The sequence below is a fragment of the Antechinus flavipes genome, chromosome 2, assembly GCF_016432865.1.
Source record: "Antechinus flavipes isolate AdamAnt ecotype Samford, QLD, Australia chromosome 2, AdamAnt_v2, whole genome shotgun sequence".
In the NCBI taxonomy this organism is placed as follows: Eukaryota; Metazoa; Chordata; class Mammalia; order Dasyuromorphia; family Dasyuridae; genus Antechinus; species Antechinus flavipes.
The window spans coordinates 511,266,737-511,280,234 of NC_067399.1; the positions used below are offsets into that span (position 1 = coordinate 511,266,737).

The window sequence follows — 13,498 nt, forward strand, 5'->3', positions numbered from 1 at the left end:
CTTCTAGCTAGAGAGTCTCTGTTCCTTCAGTAGCAGTTGAGAATGTGAGAATGGGTCTAGTGAATGTTCTGAATTCCTAGGTCACCTGCTTTTATTCTTCCTGGGCCCTGGATCCTGTGCTTCAGTGTCATTGTAGTGACTCCTCCTACTACCTTAAATAATACTTCATTCACAGTTTTTAGCCTATCCAATTACCTCAAGAACATCCCAGAAATTTTTATATTTCTGAAATGTGAATTTCTAAGAACACTCAGTGTTACATAGGGCTAATTTCCTGGAATCAGTTCTATAGCTCCTGTTAGCCCAGGGAGTACATTTTCTGTGTTTTGCCCCTGTGAAGTTCAGTGACTTAATCCTTTACTAAATTGTCCCATTAAGTATATGAGCTCCTTGAAGGTAGGGACTTAACACAGGGCCTAAACATAATAAGCCTTAATAAATGTTGATTGACTACAAAATCCTATTCTAGGCAATTTGAAAAGACTTCTCAAAAAAGGCAAGAATTCCCTCTATGAGGATCTGATAATTTATTTGTATGGTTTCATCAAACATGTATTAAATGCCTACTATGTACACAGTAATTGATAACAAGCAAATTTTAGACAATTTTGATTCATGTCCACATTGTATTTATAGTCTAATACACAATAATATATTCTAAGTCAATTTTAGGGGGGTCTGGATCTGTGATTTCAGAGTTGTAGAAAATAATCAAAGATAATACTTTCTTTAGCAACACAACTTTTTTATTTAGTATTTTTTCACTACTTACAGGTAAAAGAATTTTTTACATTTGTTTTTGAAACTTTAATTTTCATGTTTTCCTCCCTCTCCAACCTCCCCCCTCCCTGAAAAGACACATGTGAAGTTATGTAAAATATTCCCACAAAAGTCATATTGTAAAAGAATAAATTCCCCTCCCCCCAAAAAATGCCCTCAAGAAAAATTAAGTAAAAAAAAAAAAGTATGCTTCAATCTGTATTCAGAAACAACCAGTTTTTTCTCTAGGTATGGATTGCATTTTTCATTGTTAGACCTTCAGAATAGTCTTGGATCACTGTATTGCTGAGAATAACAAAGTCATTCATAGCTAATCATCCCACAACATTGTTTTGTACATAGTACATTTAACTTTGCATACACACACACATACATATAAATACCTATCTGTGTTTAATGGTAATAGGGGGGCTTTGAGGAGGAAGGAACAAAGGAAAAAATGTATATGATAATTTTGTATGTTGGAAAAAAGAGCAAGTTGTGCATAGAAAATCTGCAGTTTCATGTACAATTGTCTTTTTATTGTACTATATTGTAAATATACTTATTTTATTCCACAAATTAAAATAAAATTTGAAAATTAAAAAAAAACCTCTTTTCATTGGTACAGAACAAAGTTTCTTAAACTGTGGGTCATAGTCTCACTCATTCATGAAAAAAGTGAGGGAAACTGAAAGACAGAAATGAAGTGTCAGAGCACTTTAAGAATGTGGGTCAGAAAGGTAAGGAGAGAGATGAAGTGTTCTGATGGGATATAAGGCAAATAAGCTATTAGATTATAGAGTCTGTGGTAAGGGGTGAAGCGTGTGTAAACTAGAAAGCTAGGAAAGGACCAGATTATAAAGAGTTTAAAGATCGGGGGACTTGAATTTGTAAAAAAAGAGGGAGCCACTGGAGTTCAATGTTCAGGGGGCATGACATTATTCCTTTAAAAAATCCCTTTGTTGGATGAGTGAGGATAATTTTGAATGAAGAGAAACTTGAAGCAAAGACAATAGTTAGAAAGCTACTGTATCTGATAAAGGCCTCATTTCCAAAATATATAGAGAATTGACTGTAATTTATAAGAAATCAAGCCATTCTCCAATTGATAAATGGTCAAAGGATATGAACAGACAATTTTCAGATGATAAAATTGAAACTATTACCACTCATATGAAAGAGTGTTCCAAATCACTATTGATCAGAGAAATGCAAATTAAGACAACTCTGAGATATCACTACACACCTGTCAGATTGGCTAAGATGACAGGAAAAAATGATAAATGTTGGAGGGGATGCAGGAAAACTGGGACACTGATGCATTCTTGGTGGAGTTGTGAACGAATCCAACCATTCTGGAGAGCAATCTGGAATTATGCCCAAAAAGTTATCAAAATATGCATATCCTTTGATCCAGCAGTGCTACTACTGGGCTTATATCCCAAAGAGATACTAAAGAAGGGAAAGGGACCTGTATGTGCCAAAATGTTTGTGGCAGCCCTGTTTGTAGTGGCTAGAAACTGGAAAATGAATGGATGCCCATCAATTGGAGAATGGCTGGGTAAATTGTGGTATATGAATGTTATGGAATATTATTGTTTTGTAAGAAATGATCAGCAGGATGAATACAGAGAGGCTTAGAGAGACCTACATGGACTGATGCTAAGTGAAATGAGCAGAACCAGGAGATCATTATACACTTCGACAACGATATTGTATGAGGATGTATTCTGATGGAAATGGATTTCTTTGACAAAGAGACCTGAGTTTCAATGGATAAATGATGGACAGAAGCAGCTACACCCAAAGAAAGAACACTGGGAAACGAATGTGAACTATTTGCATTTTTGATTTTCTTCCCGAGTTATTTTTACCTTCTGAACCCAATGCTCCCTGTGCAACAAGAGAACTGTTTGGTTCTGCAAACATATATTGTATCTAGGATATACTGCAACATATCTAACATATATAGGACTGTTTGCCATCTAGGGGAGAGGGTGGAGGGAGGGAGGGAAAAAATCGGAACAGAAGCGAGTGCAAGGGATAATGTTGTAAAAAATTACCCTGGCATGGATTCTGTCAATATAAAGTTATTATTAAATAAAATAAAATTTTAAAAAAAAAGATCTTCTTGATCTAGTAATTTGTTGTTATATATTTTGAATCCTCCCTGATGTTCTGCTGGGTACATGACAATGTTCTCTTTTGTTTTTCTTTGTTTTGTATTTCTTTTTTTCTTATTCTGTTTTTTCAAATAAAATTTTTTAAAAAGAAAAAAAAGAGAAAGCTACTGTAGTAGTCTAGAACTGAAAGTGGGGGTTGTGAAAAATTTGCCAACAGTAAAAGATATCAAATATTCTACCAAGAATTAATTCTTTATGTAAAAATAAACAAGCATGTTCATCTCATTAGAATGAAAATTTGCTTTTGCTTTTTAATAAATAGTGAAATTATTTGTATACCAAAGAGTTATTTAAAAATAAATTTCTTTGTTATTTATCATTTGTAAGCATTGGATTTGCATGCCTATTTTATATGCCAATATACCTGGGATTGCATAAAAATTTCTCTGGCAAAAAAGGAACATCATTCTGATATATAGCATCATGCCATAATGTTTCATGACTATGTAAAGGATAAAATTCTGAGAGGGTGGAGGATCTTTCAGCTTTGAAAAAACACAATGCAATTCCAGATTATCTTCAGAAAAAGGCTCCTGAATAGAGAGAAAGAATTTGAGAAGAAACAGGAGAGATGCTGGTGCCTTGATATATTTTTGATTTCTAGCTTGCCACATTAGAGAATTTGGAGAATTTCTCCTTGGGTTTTCTTCCTCAACTAAGATGAGAAATCTTGCTTTCATTTGAAGAATTATTCTTTCTTTTGTATTGCCATCTATATAATTTCTCTGATTTTTTAAATTAGCTTGGATAAATAGATTTATTTGCTATTAAGTATTTTTGATGGCCTTTGTGTAACTAGCATTTGGTGGGATAGAGGCCTCAGATATAGCTTTTAAGCACTCCCTCACTACTGAGACATAGCAACCAGGAAAGTAGCTTGATGCTAAAAAAAATCATATCCACTAGTCTAGAAATATTAGGGGAATAGATATACATAATTCTAGTCCAGTATCTATATACTCTTTAAAGAAAACAGAGTACATCAATCTCATGATTCTGATCTTCTGCTTTGCTCCAGGAAGGAAAACTCTTTCTTTGAGAAGATTGTAGGGATAGCTATTCCTAATTCCCTGTGTTCTACATTTAGAGAAAGCCATATAGACATATTTTAAAGCTTTTTTTTTCAAAACATATGCACGGATAATTTTTCAATATTGACCCCTGCATAGACTTGTGTTTCATATTTGCCCCTCCTTCTCTCCACCTCTACCCCTAGACGGCAAGCAATCCAATATATGTTATACATGTTAAATCCAATATGCATAAACATATTTATACAATTATCTTGCTGCAAAAGAAAAATCAAATCAAAAAGGAAAGAAAATGAATAAGAAAACAGAATGCAAGTGAACAACAAAAAGAGTGAGAATGCTATGTTGTAATCTGCATTCAGTTCCCACAGTCCTCTCTCTGGGTGTAGATGGCTCTCTTCATCACAAGATCATTGGAACTGGCATCAATCATTGTTGTAAAGCATCAAGTCCATCAGAACCAATCATCATATAGTCTTCTTGTTGCCGTGTATAATGATCTCCTAGTTCTGCTCATTTCACTCAGCATCAATTCATGTAAGTCTCTCCAGGCCTCTTGAAATCATCCTGCTGGTCATTCCTTACAGAACAGTAATATTGCATATCATTCATAAACCATAATTTATTCAGCCATTCTCCAACGATGGGCATCCACTCAATTTCCAGTTTTTAGCCATTACAAAGAGGGCTGCCGCAAACATGTTTGCTCATGTGGGTCCCTTTCCCTCCTTTAAGATCTCTTTGCCCAGTAGTAGCACTGCTGGATCAAAGAGTATGCACAGTTTGATAACTTTTTGAGCATAATTGCAAAGTGCTCTCCAGAATGGCTGGATTCCTTTACAACTCCACCAACAATATATTAGTGTCCCAGTTTCCCCACATACCCTCCTTTTCTTTTCCTGTCATCTTAGCCAATCTCAGAGGTATGTAGTGGTATCTCAGACTTGTCTTAATTTGCAATTCTCTGATCAATAATGATTTAGAGCACCTTTTCATATGATTAGAAATGGTTTTAATTTCTTTAGCTGAAAATTGTCTGTTCATATCCTTTGACCACTTATCAAATGGAAAATGGCTTGAATTCGTCTAAATTTGAGTCAGTTCTCTATATATTTTAGAAATGAGGTCCTTGTCAGAATCCTTAAATGTAAAAATGTTTTCCCAATTTATTGCTTCCCTTCTAATCTTGTCCCATGCAGACATATACATAACCTACATGGGCAACACACATATATACATACCCCACACGAAGTCATGATAGCTGGAGAATATTTTGTATAAGGAACAGCTAACAAGTCAATTTGACTGAAATGGAGATTGTGTGATGATAGGTTTTATGAAATGAAATTTTTTAGAGCCAGACTATTAAAGAAGTGTATGTTTTAAATGTCAATCTATGCAGGAATCTATGTTTTATATTTCTACTTGCCACTAAAGGTTCAGAGAATGGGTTAGGGATGGTGTTGTGGTCAGAGTATATACTGAGCAGGTATATAAAATAGAAAAAGTAGAAAAAGGGTAGAGGTAGAGAGATCAATTGGGAAGCTATTGAAATCATTTAAACAGGAGGTGATAAGATCCTGTACTAAGGTAGATGATGCTTAGTGGAGATAATGAATCTTCTCTACTGTATTCTCACTATACTCTCTCCTTTGATGATCTCATTAGTTCCCTTTATTCAAATGTTATCTTGAAATGATGCCTGAATCTATATTTCCAGCTATAATCTCTCTCCTTAACTGCCTTCAGTCAGACTCCTGCTGGATATCATTAACTAGATGCCTCTTTTTCATTTAGTCAATTCCTCTTTTTAAGGAGATGGTTTTTTTCAGTGATTTTTTGAACTGCCATTCCATTTGATCTATTCTGCTTTTTAAGTTCTTTTCTTTATGTTGTAATTTAGTTCTTTTTTTTTTTTTTTTTTTTTTATAATAAATTTTATTTTATTTAATAATAATTTCGCATTGACAGAATCCATGCCAGGATAATTTCTACACGACATTATCCCTTGCAATCACTTATGTTTCGTCTTTTCCCCCTCCCTCCCTCCTCCCCCCCCCCAGGATGGCAAGCAGTCCTATATATGCTAAACATGTTGCAGTATATCCTAGATACAATACATATTTGCAGAACCAAACAGTTCTCTTGTTGCACAGGGAGAATTGGATTCAGAAGGTAAAAATAACTCGGGAAGAAAATCAAAAATGCAAATAGTTCACATTCATTTCCCAGTATTCCTTCTTTGGGTGTAGCTGTTTCTGTCCATCATTTCTCCAATGAAACTCAGTTAAGTCTCTTTGTCAGGGAAATCCACTTCCATCAGAATACATCCTCATACAATATCGTTGTCGAAGTGTATAATGATCTCCTGGTTCTGCTCATCTCACTTAGCATCAGTCCATGTAGGTCTCTCCAAGCCTCTCTGTATTCATCCTGCTGGTCATTCCTTACAGAGCAATAATATTCCATAACATTCATATACCACAATTTACCCAGCCATTCTCCAATTGATGGGCATCCATTCATTTTCCAGTTTCTAGCCACTACAAACAGGGCTGCTACAAACATTTTGGCACATACAGGTCCCCTTCCCTTTTTTAGTATCTCTTTGGGGTATAAGCCCAATAGAAACACTGTTGGATCAAAGGGTATGTACAGTTTGATAACTTTTTGGGCATAATTCCAGATCGCTCTCCAGAATGGCTGGATTCGTTCACAACTCCACCAACAATGTATCAATGTCCCCGTTTTCCCGCATCCCCTCCAACATTCATCATTGTTTTTTCCTGTCATCTTAGCCAATCTGACAGGAGTGTAGTGATATCTCAGAGTTGTCTTAATTTGCATTTCTCTGATCAATAGTGATTTGGAACACTCTTTCATGTGAGTGGTAATAGTTTCAATTTCTTCATCTGAAAATTGTCTGTTCATATCCTTTGACCATTTATCAATTGGAGAATGGCTTGATTTTTTATAAATTTGAGTCAGTTCTCTATATATTTTGGAAATGAGGCCTTTATCAGAACCTTTAATTGTAAAGATGTTTTCCCAGTTAGTTACTTCCCTACTAATCTTGTTTGCATTCGTTCTGTTTGTACAAAGGCTTTTTAATTTGATATAATCAAAATTTTCTATTTTGTGTGTAATTTAGTTCTAAAGATCTGCAAGTTCTTAGTCCTTCCAAGGTATTATCCTGGGAGAGGTGTGGTCCCTAGTCTGCTCTCTGGTATTTACTAAGAAAGGGCCCCTGGTTTCTTGCACCTGCATGCAATATTGCTCCTCTCTGCAATACTGTGACCAAGACCCCTGCTCCTTTTTGATAAACCCTGAGTACTTCTCTATGCCCTGGAATATCAACCCAGAATTATATATGAATAATGAAGCTGCCAATCAGAACCAGCTGTACACAGTACCTGCAAAGGGTCCTCTGAAATCTCTTTCTGAAGAGTCTGACTTCCTTACCATCTCCTGGCTAAGAGCTCCTGAAGCTATTGGTACTATTGTGGCCACTGCTGTCACCTCTATATTGGAGGGAACTAAGGAGGGATGCTCCACACAGGCCTCAAGTAGATCTCCATCCCAATGTCAGACTTCTATCTATCTCTTTTCTTAGGCCAGGAAAATACTATTTCAAATTTTGATTTAAGGTATTATTTTAAAGTTGTTTGAAGAGGGATATTGAGAACTCCTAGTCTCTTTCCAAGTTCTGCTCTGGAAAAAGTATCTTCTAGTGTCCTTAAACTTTTAATAGAACACTGAGGCTCCAAAGTGAAACTCTCCTTGATAAACTCTCCTTGTAAACAACATCTTTAGTGTCATCAGTATTGGATTATCCTCGTTGATTAATAGAAGCAATGCTAGAAAGATTTCAAAGGCGCTGGCCACAGATCAATCATAGGATGTTCCAAAGGTCTTACTATGGTTTCTTTCATATTTTACACACTCATGGGCTATATGGAAAAAAGACAGAAAAAAAAATTTTTTTTGACAGAAAAAAATTCTGCTATTAAATAAACAAGGGAAATTCTACAGCTAGAATTGCAATGCAACTATTGCAAAGTGTCCTCAAGTGAGTCCTTACTAAACTGTGCCTGGAGACTTGAGATAATTGGGTGAAGAATCTTAGGGAGGACCATAAAAGGTCATTCTGACCACTCCAACTCGAAGGTTTCCCCATCTGGACTCTTGTTTCTAGAATTAAAAGTGCTATTCCTGTAATTTCTCCCTCAGCATTCCTGAATATTCCTGTGAACCCACAGAGGATCTGAAACTACCCTTCCACTGGATTTCTGGAAACATACTAGATAGAAAAGGGTGAAATTGTGTGTGTCCTTCTCTCCCTCACTCTAGCTTTCTTTATTTCTTGTTATTTTCCACTTTTTCCAAGTGTACCTTTAACAACACTCTGAGGATGAGAGCTTTGTTCTTAGTATTTTCTCTCCAGCTCTCTCTGTGTCACTCCATGGCCCCTGACAGCGGGGAAATAACTCCTTAGTCTTTAGCCAGGCTAGGGAACTTGGTGGGCAGTGGGGACACTCAGGATTGTTGGGTGGGCCTTCAACAACCTCAAGGCAGCCACCTATGCAACCTTATGCATTATTTGCAAAGGCTCCATTTCCAAATGTCACCGTCTCCACCCTGGATGCTGCTCCCTTCACACTAGCTAACCCCCCAGGGGAATAACTTTAATCTGACTATACCCTGTTTTCTTCCTGGGAAAGGATCTCTTACCCACATGATAATTGTAGGATATCCATTCCAAAATTATTCTGGCAAACTCTCTCATAATGCTTCTACACCATTCTCCTTGAAGCTTCTTCATAACCTCCTGAGAACTAACATTCCTATTGGTAGATTTGTTTCCTTCACAATCCAAGCTAAGAACTTCCAACTATTTGTTCTCCCTGAATATCATCAGCTAACTGATTCTGACACTCAGCACTCCTCTGAATGCTGCTGCTGCCACCATCTTCAAGTTGTGTGCGTCCCCTTCCTCAGTCTGGACCCACTAAGCAGGGACAGCTCTACACCCCTTATCGGCATGAAGGAGCTCCAGAAGATGAGTCTCTCTCCTTTGGTCCCAAATGAATTCGGGGTGCAAACTGCTTGAGAGAGGAAATGATATACATGGTATACATAAATCCATCAATATGGGAGGCATTACACATAATTTATATAAGCAATATAACAGAGGCTAGTAGTAATGTAACAAATAATATGAATCAACATGAAAATTTAAGTATTGCAATAGTCTCATCAACAATTTTTCATCTCAAGAAATCCAATGATTCTTGCAATTACATAAAATACATAAGCACATAGCAATATAACACAGGCTACTAGTACTGTAACAAATAACATGAATCAACCTGAAAATTTATACATGTCCATAAGTCCTAGAAATAGTCCAAAAGGATTCCATTGTCCATTAGTTCATGTGCCAGGAATCCAATAATTCCTGTAATCTCTGAAGTACTACAATAGTCTCATCAACAATTTTTCATCTCAAGGAATCCAATGATTCTTGCTGGTTTTTCAAGAACTAAAACAGTCTCATCTTGTGTTAGGAAATCCAATGATTCTTGAAGATTTTAAAAGTATAGCTTTTAGAAGTATATAGTTTCTAGGGGAGACAGCAATAATTTTAAGGTCTCCTGACTTTATGGGGCTTCTATTCTAATAATCTGTCAGTGATTCTAAAGTTCTCTGGCTTTGGAATCTAATTCTGAGGTCCCTCAACCCCAACCTAAGAATACTATTGTTCTAACAATCTGTCTGTCAATAAAACATTACTGTCAGTTGGTCAATGATAACCAAATTCCAGAGGCCACTCCTTGATTTTATCTCTGGGCCGTAAAATTAGCATATAAATAACATGGAGAACTAAATAAATATGTCTCCTTGCTTCTATTTCTTACAAAATTCTCTTGAAATTTAGACCACTTCAATTAATGTTACAATTACAATAAACTTTTGCCCTTGACTTGGAAATGGGTTCAAGCCTGTTAATTCTTTTAAGACACCTCTTGACACTGGCTTGCGACTCCAATCTTTTGAGGTTTCTTCACAAACTCAAAACTTCTCTTCCATTACTTATAAGTGTAACCTTGACTCATTCAGTAAAAAATAAATAAGACCCTAAAACAGGAAGCAGGGCATTAACATTACCAGAGGACAAAAGAACCTTGTCAGGGCAGAGAAATGATTTATTCCTCACAAGTATACCCTAGTTACATGTATTCCTTATAAGTATGTACTTCCATATATGTATCCTATTTGATTGTAGTGAAACTTTGGTTTGAACAAAATATAGCCAAAATAGTTGGATTGATTAGAAAAAGGAAACAGCTTGAAAGGAGGAAAAATAACCTGGTCTTTTGAATTATGGTTTTTTAATTGCTGTAGGTCAACATAGTGACCTTGAACTTGAGTATGTTTTTTGTTTGTTTGGTCTAATCTGTTCTGGTTTGAAGGGGACCCAGAAGCAAAGAAAGTAAACAAATTGTCTATGTATATATCTTATACTGGTACTAGACTGTAATCTCCTTGTATCTATTTACTCTTAGTAGTTCCTGGTAATGAGGAAAAAAACATTGGGATTAGGTATAGGTTCTGCATACTGTAGTACTTAATTTATATTTGTTCAATTGAAATTCTGTGTATATACCATTTATGGCCATTTGAACCTCACATTTGAGAATCAACTATTGTGTTGGCATGGTATTTACTGTATCAAACATTACCTATTGTTTTTGTCTGGTTGTCTTCTCGTCTGGATCATTGATTCCAGAGAACAGTCTACAGTAACTATCAAATCCTTTTCCTGAGTCACAAACTTACAAAGATCAAAATTCAAAAGATGTCAAAAGGCTGAAATGTTGAAATCAAAGTAAATAATGTGAAATTCAACAGGTAGTATGGAGAAAATAGAAGATAGAATCATAGAATTTAAAATAAGAAAAGATCTTAGAATTAAAAGGGATAATAGTTTCCAAAATTCTGAATAAACATTATCTATGACATTCGTGATAAATGATTACATAAACTTGAATTTTTTATTAACAACTCCCATAGAAAAAGCAATATAAAAATAATGTCCAAAAAGAAGCACAATTAAAATCTTCATCCCTCAAACCTCCCCAGAGTTGGACCTAACTTCTTTTTTTTTTTGGGGGGGGGGGAGTATGAGTTGGAAAAACAAAAAATACTTTAAACTAATATTTTGTTCATACTCACCAAGATAATAAATAGTATTGCCTTCTCAAGATAGTTGTTTCATTAAATCTTCATTGATGTATAGAAGATATAAAGCAGGGAGTAAGAAAAAGGATACAAAAATGAAATGAGAGAAGAAGGGAGTGAGTAAAAAAGGAAAACATGGAAAGGGATGAAGAGAAAGATATTCAAAAATTTGAGAATTAAATTAAAGAGAGAAAAAGCATCACCTCTTCCTACTTGAAATTCTAGTTCTTTCTTTGGGTGATAATAATAATAACAAATATTTATATAATACTTACTATGTGCCAAGTATTGCTGCTAAATAATTTGCAATTATTATCTTATTTAGCCTCACAACAATCCTGTGAGGCAGGTGTTCTTATTGTCACCATTTTATAAATGAGGAAACTGGCACAAAAAAGTGGTTAAATAACTTATCCAACATCACACAGATAATAAGAAAGGGGAAGTACAAGATGTGAAGCTAGCACAACAATGCTCTTGGAACCAAATGCAGTCTTTCCTTCTTGAATCAAAGATGTCTTCCAATTATGCAGCTGGATTTCAGAACCAAAGGGCATGCTGATGTTAGGACAAAATCCATAGTTAGATGTCTTAGGCTACAGGCTGATGCTAATTTTCCTACTTTTTATTGAGGAAGCATCGATCTGTGGAGAAAAAAGTTTTTTTTTTTTTTTTTAACTTTTTATTGACAGAACCCATGCCAGGGTAATTTTTTACAGCATTATCCCTTGCACTCACTTCTGTTCTGATTTTTCCCCTCCCTCTTTCCCCCCCTCCCCCAGATGGCAAGCAGTCCTTTACATGTTAAATAGGTTACAGTATATCCTAGATACAATATATGTGTGCAGAAGCGAACAGTTCCTGTGGAGAAAAAAGTAACACATGATTGGCTCTTAGACTCCAGCCCATATCAAACATTCAGGATGTCCCTGTATGAAAGAGAACTAGAACATTATGTGAGGATAAGAGTTGAACAGTGACTATTTCTTTTACATTGAATCCTCTTTCTTGTCACAGTAATCAGAGACAAATACTAGAAAGACTTACCAGTAGTGGTCAGGTCAATGATATTTTCATTTGTAAGCCCATATAACTGACATATTTGCTCAAATCTATCTTTTATCATTTCATTCAAGGTCCCGTCTTTATGCCGGCCTGCATTTGGAGAGGATTAACTGTTACTCATGAAAACATAGTTATAACCTCGACAGAAATTATCATTGAGACAATGGGTTTTTTTTTGTTTGTTTGTTTGTTTTTGCCCCAGATTTCAGGAAAACAGTGTTAAATACAGAGTCTCTCTCTCCCTGGATGGCCTTAATATTCTCAGTGGTGCAGGAGAAAAGATCATCCATTCATTGAAAAAAAGGGTAAAATATAAGTAGTAGGATTGAGAATTGAAATTTATACACACACACACACACACACACACACACTTACTGTAGAGCTCCACCCCTAAGATTATTTCATCAAACTGATTAGTTGTAGAAATCAGGAGGTAATCTTCTGGATCAACATCTTCTACTTGGAATTCATGTCTACCAGGGACTGTAAAGGAGTAAGATAAGAATTCACTTGGTAATCCAAGAGATGAGGTGAGACAAACCCTTCCTACTAATATTCAGTGACTGGTATTTCTCTAAGGAATCCTCTCTAGCCTGATACTCTTCATCAACACACGTGATAGTCCATTTTCTTCTGCCCCCTGTACATTTGGGTTTTGCAGTCATATCTGAGTAGCACGTTTTAGGAAGAAGCAATAATAAATTTAAGAAAAGATTGACTAGAATCATTAGAGAACTTAAATCAATGCCATACAAGGATTCATAAATGGAAATAGGGTTGTTTAGATTGGAGAAGAGTTAGGGTTGGGGAACAGCATATAGTCTTTTGTTTTTTCAAATACTATTAGAAGAAGGTCCCATGGAAAGGATATTTAGAAAAAGATACTGCAATGATTCAATTGGGTATAGTTTCCCTGATTTTTCCTTTTCCTTGATGGTAGGGTGGCCAGAAGTATTATTCCAACCTGAGGAAGATTATAGTTTTTGTACTCTAGTATTCAGGAAGTAAACTCAACATCTCACATCTTTAGTTCACTGGAACAACTAAACATAAAGGGTGGTTTCAGTACTTTAAAAGGAAAAACTAGCCTAGGCTGATGAGGGTGGTGGTCTGAGGTAAAGGGAGGAGTTGCTCCTGACATAGTCAAAAGGAATTAGTTTTGCTTGAATGTACATATTTACAAAATTTACAATTTTCTTCTTTTTTTCCCAATTG

The 13,498-nt window shown here is 35.6% G+C and overlaps 1 long non-coding RNA gene across 1 annotated transcript; it reads right to left on the reverse strand.

The window, feature by feature from the left end:
• Window positions 1-11,007: 11,007 nt before the first annotated feature.
• On the reverse strand, window positions 11,008-12,980 carry LOC127547090 (uncharacterized). The gene is made up of 3 exons (XR_007950067.1): window positions 12,659-12,980; window positions 12,266-12,373; window positions 11,008-11,862 (listed from the first exon to the last, which is right to left on the reverse strand). It is a non-coding gene; the product is annotated as an uncharacterized LOC127547090 (long non-coding RNA).
• Window positions 12,981-13,498: the final 518 nt, after the last annotated feature.